The sequence below is a fragment of the Amphiprion ocellaris genome, chromosome 8 (genome assembly GCF_022539595.1).
Source record: "Amphiprion ocellaris isolate individual 3 ecotype Okinawa chromosome 8, ASM2253959v1, whole genome shotgun sequence".
Taxonomy (NCBI): Eukaryota; Metazoa; Chordata; class Actinopteri; family Pomacentridae; genus Amphiprion; species Amphiprion ocellaris.
In genome coordinates this window covers 30952369-30962293 of record NC_072773.1, presented here as the reverse complement: position 1 = coordinate 30962293, position 9925 = coordinate 30952369, and the positions used below count along the sequence as shown (strand labels likewise).

Here is a 9925-nt window from a genome sequence, read left to right as displayed (position 1 = left end):
CTGTGACTTCTGTTTTTTTTTTTTTCAAAATGCCATGCAGTGTTTTTATCAGCAGCTCCATCACTATTTTTTAGGGACCCCTTCTGGTGGAATTTCATACCTTCTTTGCCTCGGAGCTTCAATGTCCCATTAAAGTCTCTAAACCATTCATTCAGACAACCAGAGTTTCATGTGGAACAAACCAGTTTTACCAGTTTGCAGGGTGGGATATTTCATACCACTTTTTCCTAAGAATCTGTTTTCAGTTTGAACGTGTCGCTGAATTACTCCAATATTACAACTTTCCATTGTGTAATGCAAAGTACTTTTACAGTTTGCAGAGTTTCAAGAATTTCTAGTCAACTCGGGATTATTATTTTAATGATAAAATGGATAGATGAGTTTTATGGGTTTAATCAATGACTGTAGAGGGATTTAAACAGCGTTACATTTGTTCAGATCTGTTTTGAAACAATAATCGGGTGTTCTCACAAATATTTGTCCATATTGGTGGTTTGGAGTGCCTGTGAAGAAAGCTAGTTTCAAAATAGATTATTAAAGTAGCAAAACTGAAGCCTCAAACAGAATTTTTTTTTTTTTTTTCCCTGTCAAGATCTGGAGCCTACATTACCCACAATGCAACTTTAACCCTATAAAACCCACTGTTGCAAAAATACATCCACTTTATATATATATATATATATATATATATATATATATATATATATATATATATATATATATATATATATATATATATATATATATATATATAAAAAGTTACATGGTTCATTAAAAGAATCAAATTACAGCATTTACATTTCTGTTAAAACACTTTGTCAACAGGAGCCAGTTGAAGGCTGCAGTGATTTTAGTGACACTACAATGTATAAGAGTGAAGTTATTGAATATTTGTCTCTCTTTACTGTTGCAGCGGTTTTGCAAATTGCAGACGGACCCTGTTCACTCCATAGACACCAATGTTATTCCTGTAGCTTGAAAGACAGCTACTTTTGATAAAACTGGGCTTGTAGCACATTGTCTGCCTTGCAACAATGGGAAAGAGGCACCGTTTATGTTTTGACAACCTATATCTAATGAGTTATTGATGCTGGAAGTCCGAATCTGTGAATATCTTTCCAACTTTACTGAACTTGGGGCCACTACCACCTAAGGAGTGATATTGTTAGGTGTACCTCTGCAGGTCCTGGTTAGGCCCCTCCTTCCCCTTGTGTGTGTGTTTCCTTTTTAGGAAGGAGTGACAGCAGACAGCAGCGGCAGGTGTAGACAGTTCTCATCTGAGCAATCAGCAGAAGTGGGAGCAGATGTGCAGAACCAATCAGTCCACCACTCCATCATTTTATAACCTGACTCTTCTCTTCATTCTTCGTCGGATCGTAAAAAGCAACTAGTTAGTGTTTACTCAGTTAGTCTTGCTGTTTATTGTTATTAAGAACCTTAGTAACTTGTGTCTGTTCTCCTCTCAGCCTAGACTGCTCCCAGATTTGGACTCCTCGGACCCACCTGCCTACCGGCCTTCCCCCACCGTCAGGATTAGTCACCCGGTTCATTCTCCAACCATTCCTCCGTCGACTACCAGCTCCTGTCCTCACCAGCCGTCGCCGCTGCAGCCGCACGTCCATTCCTCCGTTCCATCGTCGAGCCACAGCCAGCCATCCCTCCTAGATGCCAGCTGAGCACCCGTCCGAGCAGACTCCGTTAGTGTTTATAGTTCTTAAAGAATAACAGTGCTATAGTAGTTTTTTGTTTACCGGACCCCGGCTCATAGTTAAAGTTCCAGTAGCCGTAATGTTTAGCTTCCTAGTTGTTGGTTATTCCACTTAAAACATTTGAGTTTCTAGTTTGCGTGTCTTGTGTAACACTTTAGTTTGGGTGGCTTCCTTAATAGGCCTTTTGTTTTGAGCTTGCTGAAGTAATTTGAGCTACTGTAAGCTGTAGTTCTCCTGCCCAGGAATTACCTGTTGTGGGTCCGCCAGCCACTAGAGGCAACAATCAGTTCTAGTTAAAGTCGTTATCCCATTGTTCCGGTACTCCCGGTATTTTGAGTTTCTCTGGGAATTGTAGTTCTTTATCCCTTGTTTTTGAATAAATGACTATTTATGCATAGTCTGACTCCATCTCTTCCCTGCATCTGAGCTTTTAAGATAACAAAACCTAACGGATGTATTTAATTTTGAAAAAAGCATTTAGCCATACTTAAAGCTTTAAGTGCTTTATTAACACGGAACTAAAAATTTTGTATTGTTTTATTATCACAGGTTCTGTCTGAAAAGAGGTGGCATCATTTTAAACAGTGAAATCAAACTAACAAAATGTAATGACCAACCAGTGAGCAATACTGGATTCTGCAAAAACATAAACAACTTTTTTAAAATCGAAATCTTATCTTAACACAGTTAATGTATTAACTTATTTTTGTGTGTATGCATGTATTTATTGATTTATTTAGTACTGTTAACATATCAGAGTTCTGAGTGAATTTTTCTTAAGATAGGCAAAGGCCATTTATTGATTACATATAGGCTATTAAATGTTTATTAAAAACTAAAAAGCATTTAAAAAAAAAACAACTTAGGCATTTATTGAGTCACTAAAATACTGTAGAGTACAGACCACATCAGCATGATTATAAGCATCCTCTGGTAAATTAACAACCAGATACTGATGTCTCTCACCATATGGACTTCAGGAGATGACTGGGGGATGATAAACTGTGACCTACTGGTTGGGTTCTCTCTGTTCTCATGTTTCTTACATGTTTGTCCCCTGACAGCCGGGTCGTAATGTTTTCTGAGCAACACACCATACTATGACGTTTTTACAACGATGGTTCTACTATGAAACCAGTTTGACATGTTCAGGTGTTCTTTGTGGGAAAACTCAGAGATTTCAGGTATCAGAAGGTGGTTTTCAACTTTCTTTGTTAACTTTCTGCTTCAACTTTAAATTAAATTTCCTTCACTAAGCCAGCCCTCTGGACTTCCAGTAAGCTGTGTTCCTATTGGCTGTCCAGGTGGCTGCTTGGTGTTATCAGGAACACCTGAGCAGCTCAGTGTCTTCCTGCTTTATTTAGCTGCAGCAAACATTTCCTCTGCTTCTCTTCACCAGTGAACCGAGTTTGGCTCCGTTGCTTTAGTTTGTTCTTTAGGCGTTGGTTTGCAGCTTCCAGCAGTAAAATCATCTTTAATGTGTTTCTTGGTGTGTTTTAGGGCTTTGTACTGGATAGTTGTCTTGGTAAATGTGGTTCTTTAGCCACAGTTAGCACATGGTGCTAATGTGTGCAGTGATTAGTGGATTTGGTGCAGCTGAGTTGTGTCTTTATCTTGGCTGTAGTGAGTCTTCAGAGGTTTTTGGTCAGACACATTCTGTGTGTTTGTGAACCAGCGTTGGTTGTCCAGAAGGTAAGAGATCCTGTCCTGATTCTCTGTTCTCAGAGGTTCTCTGGTAGGCTGCAGGAGACTTTAGCGTTTGGGTTGTACTAGTTTGGTTTTTGTATGGTTTCATTTGGACGACTATCTTGAGGCCCCTCCATGTGGTTTAGTGAGGTTTTCTGGAACAGTTCTACAAAGCAACCTGCAGCAGAAGAGACTTTGAGAGTTTTTAGGAAGTTCTGGAGAGCAGACTTTAGAGCAGCAGAAACATTTGTCAGCAGTTTGAGCAGGACAAGGTGAGCTTCAGAGTAGAAATGAGATGGAAACCTTCTTGATCCGTGTGGTGAGGTCCTGTACCAAGAGTTTGAGCAGGTTGTGAAGAGTCTGTAGTTCTTTGGTCTGAAAGCACAAGAAGAGTCGACTCATTAAAGGAGAAAACAGGAGATATTGTTGGTTCTTCTGTCGCTCTGCAGTTTCCGTAGACTGAATATCAAGTTTATATTTTACATGATTTCCCATGTGAGCCCAAGAAGACTTCAATAAACTCCCTCCATCCCCTGGACACAACATATTTTATTACCATGTTAAATCTTTTTTAAAAAAATGTTTTTGAGTTTTAATCATAGTTTTAGAATAGTTTTTTTGTCTTTGCTTGTTTAGTTTTGTCATCTGTGTAAAAGGTGCTAAACAAATAAAGTTGAATTGATAAACTGAATAACTGACTAACTCATGATTGTGACAACAGAAGTATTTTCATTGTGATTTAAGGGTTTATTTCATTTATAAGGTTGGGGTTAAAATCTTGACAGAAAAAGAAGATTAAAGAAATAAACTACATAACAAAAAGCAATTAAATCAAAGGAAAAAAATTTAATGCAATAAAACTTAAGGAATTTAAGATGTAGTTTTCAAATTAAACATTTAATTTTTAAATTAAATGTTTTGTCTTTTTAAAGGTTTAATAATCTAATTAAATGTTTTGCATTTTTTAAATTACATCTTAAAGACAATAAAACTTCAAATAGGAATTAAACAGAAAATACAATGAAGCATTTAAAAAGGAAATTAAACATTAAAAGGTGGTAAAACAATTAAAAAGAAAAACCTTAAAGATTTAATCGAAACATTAAATATTGGGAAAGAAAAAGAAACTCAAACAAGCCGATAAAACATTTGAAAAAACAAACATTAAAAAGAAAACATTTGGAAATCAAATCAGACATTAGAAAAGAATAAAAGGTGAGAAAAGAGCAAAACTAAACATTTAAGAAGAATCAAACTAAAGACAAAACATTTGAAAAGACACCATTTAGACTTTAGAAGATCAAATTAAACAGAAGAGACGATAAAACGATCAAAAAGAGCAAAAACAGATAAAGGTCTTGAAGCGTTTTCTAGTCTGAAATGAAAACAAGTTGTTTCTTCAAACATTTCCTCTTTCTATGTTCTTGGTTTGATTGTAGACAGATTTACTAAGTGCTCATTTCAGAAAACTGCTTTCCAGATAAAGTCTACTAGTAGTTGAAGGCATTGATCAAACTAATGTTACCTTCTGATCTCCACAAACTTTACTGTTCAGTGAAGAGAATCAAAGTTTGTTAAGGATTTCTAAAAAAACCACAGGTGAAGGTCTGAGAAGAACTCAGATGGATGGTCTAAATGTGAAATCAAGACTCATGGTCACAAGTTTTAAGGCTTCTGTTAACCAGAAAGTTCAAACTAACGGAGAAGTACTGAGAAACTTGTAAAATTTCAGTCCTCAGACTGTCTGAAGGTTCAAACTAACAGAGAACTACTCAGGAACTTAGAAGATATCAGTCCTTGGACTGTCTGAAAGTTAAATCTAACAGAGAACTACTGTGAGACTTAGAAAATTTCAGCCCTCAGACTGTGGAAAGGTTCAAACTAACAGAGAACTACTCAGGAACCTCGAAGATATCAGTCCTTGGACTGTCTGAAAGTTAAATCTAACAGAGAACTACTGTGGGACTTAGAGAATTTCAGCCCTCAGACTGTGTGAAAGCTCAGGTCCTGAGGACTCGGGAGGTCTGGAGGCTTGGAAAGTCTTGGAACTGAGGGTTCAACCCTCCAGCAACCCTCCTGAAGTCCAACCCCCTGAGAAAAACGGTCGAGTCGAGACTCAAGTTAAAAAAAACTCGAAAACGACAAAAAATAGATGATAAATGCGCAAAAAAAAGAAGAATTAGTATCTGAGCGTATAGCTCAGGGGAAAAGAAGACAGACTACCGACTGGAAGGTAGCTGGTTCGAGACCCGCCACCGGCCTATAACTTTCTTTGTCTTTGTCAGAATTTTGAGAAAATTTAAGAAGTGTCTGGTCTTGAACCAGCGACCTGCAGCTCCATAGGCAAATCCTTAACTCACTGAGCTACAGATCAGATGAAAATAAAATGATTTCGTCCTCCCTTTGTCATCGTAGTTTCCAAGTGACCACATGGGTGGAGCCAAGGCAGAGTCTGGGTGGAGTCAGGGCGGAGAGTAGGCGGGGAGGTGGGTGGCGGCCTCCCCCCCTCTACTCCCCCACCGCCCACCACATCTTCCCCCGCCCGAGTTCTTCGAGTCTCGATGAGTTCCTCGAGTCTCGACAGGTTTTCCCGAGTTTCTTGAGTTTCCACGAGGTCAGAGGCAGAACAAGTTGTCATGAAGAGGTGTTGAAGTCAGCAGGGTAGAGTGACTTTTTACAGCGACTAGAAGGAAGACAACTAGAAGAGCAGGTCTTTAACCACCATCCATAAAATCCATGGAGTCGCTCCAGAGAAATGAAAGAAGGTCAACTTTTATCATCCTCCACCCAGATGTTCAACTCGATATCTTTACTTTGAGATTTTTACCACCACAAACCTTTAGTATCACACTTTATTATCCTTTATTAGGACTTTCATGGAATCCACCAGCAGATTTAGTTTTTGTTGAGAAACTTTATTCTTGTCATTGTGGGACTGCAGTATTTAAAACTGTTCCTTCTATTTGACCTCATGTTTATTAGTTTTAGTGGAGAAACTCTGAATTATCAATTAGTCTCTTAAAAACCAAATAATAAATTGGATTGGTCAAGAGGTTTAAATTTCTTACTTTGTCATATTTTAAATATGACAAAAAAATATAAAAATAAAGCATCTTGAGACAATTTGACCTATAATTGGCATTATATAAATAAAATTGAATTAAAATTGTATGTATCTTGTAATGTTGGAGTAATTCAGCCATATATGTTAGAAAACACATTTTCTTTGTCCATTAATCTGTCCTTTTCTCCAGTAATTAATTTCTTGTTTTGGTTTATAAAATGTCAAACCCAAATATATTCAGTTTATGGTCATAAAAACCAAAAAGATTTACATTCATGATGCAGGAATCAGGCAGTTTTTCACTTTTTATCTTAGTTTAGTCAGAAAGATAGTTGATAATGTGTGAATTGTTGCAGCTTGTGAGCCGTAGAAGGTTTTAATCTTTGGGGCCGAGTGTCAAAAAACATTTAGAAACCAACATCAACAAAACACTCAACAAAGATTTGAACATCATTAAAGGGAAATCCAACTTTTGCATGACAATGTCTAATTAAAGGACATTTATTTCCAACGTAAATGTGTGATATTCATCCTCTGGAGCTTTCTCTTCACATCGTCTTCCACCTGGACTGGTTTAGTCGGGAGCATGTGCAACAAATATTTGAAAAACTGCACTTTAACATCAATGAATGACACTGAAGTTTAATCTCTACATAAATGAGACTGAGTGTGGATGTGCTGCTCTGTCATTAACTCCTTAAGTTTAGGGAAAGTTCAAACAAAAGAGGACAGTTCAGATAAGACTTGAGAATGAGCTTATTTTGAACAAACATCTCAGACTTTCTGAGCTTCAGCACCTATAGCAAGATATTTTAACAACAAGCAACTCAAGAGATCCAGAAGTTGGAGAGAGTTAGCTTTAGCTGAGCCAAAGAACATGTGGGACGCTAACCTAGCAAACATTTCAGACTTTCCTCTGTGAATTCTGAGAAATAATTTCCTATTTAATGACAGAGCTACACATCTTAACTCAGTCTCATTAAAACAGACTCTAATTCAGTGTCATCCATCCATATTGAAGTGCAGTTACCCAAAATGTTTGTTGCATGAGCTCCAACAAAACCTGTCCAGGCAGAAGGTCACTTTGACAAACAGGAAGTGGACGATTCCAAGCAGATTTATAGAAGGGGGAACCAGACTGTACTAAGTGTCGTGGAGTATAGAGGGGTGTTTTGTGGGTTTTTAAGGCTGATAATGATTATTAGTAAGACATTTGGAGTAGATATTCATTTGCAGTAAATGAAAGTATTTAAAATCTTGAGTTAAACTTAGAAGAACACAAACTCTAACAGAAAACTTTGTTGATAAGTTTTTGTTTTGTTTACAGATGTTAAGTTAAAGGAGTTTTATTCGTTACGTATAACCAATCAAATCACTCCAGAAGACAGAGCGACCACAGGTAGATAAAGGTTCAGAGCCAAAGTAGCACCATTTTTAAATGTATTTATTACCGTAAATCAGTAAAAAATAAAATACTGATAATCAGTAAATAAGTCAGCCCACAATTACTACAATTCTACAATGTATGTCTCTTTCCTTTGACTTATTTGTACAATATACAATGTATATGATGGCGTTTTTTCATAGCTTTTCTAAGAGACATAATGTGCTACTCTGCTTATTCTGGCCCTGCACTCCTCCTCTGTTGTTTTCTGGATTGTACTCAGCTGCATGCCTTCGTCCACCAGGCCTCCGTTGACTCGTCCCGCCTGCCGTCTCTGGAGCTGAAGCTGGATTGGAACAGACCAAAGTACAGTCCAATCACGATGTCAGCTGCCTCTCAAAAGGCTCCTTCATCTGGCAGGTGGCAGCACTTCTTCTGAGGGGAAGCTGAGCTGGCCCGGCAGAACTTTGGAGATGTGTTCCAGTGGTTGGTGGATGTGTGGGGAGATAGAGAGGGACCTTTGAATTGTTCAGAAAGGAAAACAGGGAACTCTTTAGTAGTTTTAGTTTAGGGTGCTACTGCAGTGTGTTTTTGGGCTTGAAGAGGTGAACAGGAAGAGTTTTTTTTTCATATTGATTATCTTTTACTTTGTTCCTGGTTGGAATGCCCATCAATGTCAACATGAAGTTCACTTTTAGTTCTGTTTATTTATTTTTATTTTACTAACACCCATTTGTTTTTAACCCCCTCACATGTTGTGTTGCTGTAAACTTACTCTTTCAAATAAATTCTCGTCTAACCCTCTGGAAACCAGCGTTTGGACTGTTTTTGTGTTGCTCCTCACCTACTGACAGCTGTGGACTAAAAGCTATACTGTGACGTTTTTAGAGCGACATGCTATACTATGATGTTTGTTGGGCGACACACTATACTATAGGCTTTTTTAATTGACATATTACTGTGACCTTTTTTTTGTTTTTGCTTTTTTGTTGTTTTTTTTTTTTAGCAACGTAAGAATTCGAACAGTTTTAAAAGTTACTATACTTTTACTTGTGCAATGAAATTATTATTCTATGGCATTTTTTAGATGACATATTATACTCTGATGTTTTCTTGAATTACATACTATTTTGACAATATACTGCACTATGACATTTTTTGAACCACATATCATACATGACAATTTTAGGCAACATCCTATCATTTTGTGCTTTTTGAACCACATAATAATCTATGTTTTGTTTTTTTTTTCTTGCCAACATGCTGTACTATGAACTACAGGCCATACTATGTTATTCTTGAGTAAAGTATACTATACTTTGACATTTTCTGAACTACATCCTATACTATGGCGTTATACACAGAGTGCTTTGGTTACATGTTGATTTATAATCTAGATTTTTTTTCTGTTTTGTTTTTTGACGGGATTACCACAGACCTGACCGTGAACACCGTTGACACCCACCTCAGGGAGACGCTGCCTAAGATCTCAAGGCTGCTTGGTCGTGGTCTTTCTGGCACGTACTCTTCCAAGATGAGCCGGGAAGTTTAACACTGATGGAATGACACCAGGTCTAAGCCGACAAACTTCCAATTCCTCCTCAACCCATAGTCTCTGGGAAACCTACATGGAGTAAGAAAAGTAGACAGAGAAGTAATTAAGTCTGTACACAACATATTAAAAAGAAATCATGCTAATAAATTAAGTACAAAGAACCGAATTCGCCAATATACTGGAGACCAGAGCTATTTAATTTGATAAGTATAACCTTGTTTAGTAACATTTCAATTATTTGAGAGCTGTCCTAAAAAACTGTCTGTAATCCCAATCATAAAATGGGTTTGGAGGAAGAACATAGATGGTAATCTGGATATACATGAGTTAGGCTTTATAACTACTATTGGTAGTATTGGTGGCAGTAATATCAATGTGACTACTACTACTAGTAGTAGTGGTAGTACATTACTGCTGCTGATACTGGCACTGCTACTACAACTTGGAATACTATTACAAATGCTGATGCTACTTCTATGACTCTAACAGCTATTTTATACTACTACTGCTTGTACTTTTAGTATTAC

At 37.3% G+C, this 9925-nt stretch overlaps 1 protein-coding gene and 1 long non-coding RNA gene across 4 annotated transcripts in view; one reads left to right on the top strand and one right to left on the bottom strand.

Moving 5' to 3' along the window:
- The first annotated feature begins 800 nt into the window (after window positions 1–800).
- Window positions 801–2106, top strand: LOC129349563 (uncharacterized). The gene is made up of 2 exons (XR_008602617.1): window positions 801–1390; window positions 1467–2106. It is a non-coding gene; the product is annotated as an uncharacterized LOC129349563 (long non-coding RNA).
- Window positions 2107–7885: 5779 nt separating this feature from the next.
- Window positions 7886–9925, bottom strand: part of kmt2d (lysine (K)-specific methyltransferase 2D) — a 33730-nt gene continuing 31690 nt past the window's right edge. For all 3 annotated transcript variants that reach the window (XM_023283725.3, XM_023283742.3, XM_023283733.3), the window contains exons 56-57: window positions 9309–9467; window positions 7886–8361 (exon numbers count right to left, since the gene is read on the bottom strand). The gene's annotated coding sequence lies outside the window, so the exon portion shown is untranslated. The remainder of the gene's footprint in view (window positions 8362–9308; window positions 9468–9925) is intronic.